Source organism: Sinocyclocheilus rhinocerous, unplaced genomic scaffold, assembly GCF_001515625.1.
Source record: "Sinocyclocheilus rhinocerous isolate Xijiao unplaced genomic scaffold, SAMN03320098_v1.1 scaffold793, whole genome shotgun sequence".
Classification (NCBI taxonomy): domain Eukaryota; kingdom Metazoa; phylum Chordata; class Actinopteri; order Cypriniformes; family Cyprinidae; genus Sinocyclocheilus; species Sinocyclocheilus rhinocerous.
In genome coordinates, this window is record NW_015626360.1 from 13472 (window position 1) to 14024 (window position 553).

Here is a 553-nt window from a genome sequence, read left to right on the forward strand (position 1 = left end):
CAGCCAATCAGCAACCTTGGGAAACCCCCTTTTCTGCAACAAAGACAACAAAGGGAACCCCCCTACACAGGCAACGCAAGTACCTCCAGATTCCAGCTGAACTGGTGCATTTAATATACATTTTAACCTAATTGAGGAACTCGAGGGTTAATTAAATGATTGATGGTTGTTCAGGTCTATGCAATTGCACATATTGCTGTAAACTGTAACGGAAGAGGTCTGACGCAACAGGTTAATATATACAAACAAGTTTATTTGGTCACAGAGAGTACGGGTGAAGGATCCAGATGATGATAGGGTGAGTGTATAGTTCGTAGAACAGTTCAAAGGATATGACGAGTGGAATAATCGGAGTCTTTGTCTTTACCGGAGCTGGAATGCACACGGAAGAGCACACACCTCAGCGATCCAGGAACTAGGAGGAACACAGGAGGTAAGTAATGCAGGAAGTATTCCAATGGAAGCAGTAGTACAGTCAGAGAGTCCTCTACGTGTGTACGAGACCGGACAATGAGGGTGTCTGAGGTGTGTGCTTTTATGCAGGCTGGTTGAT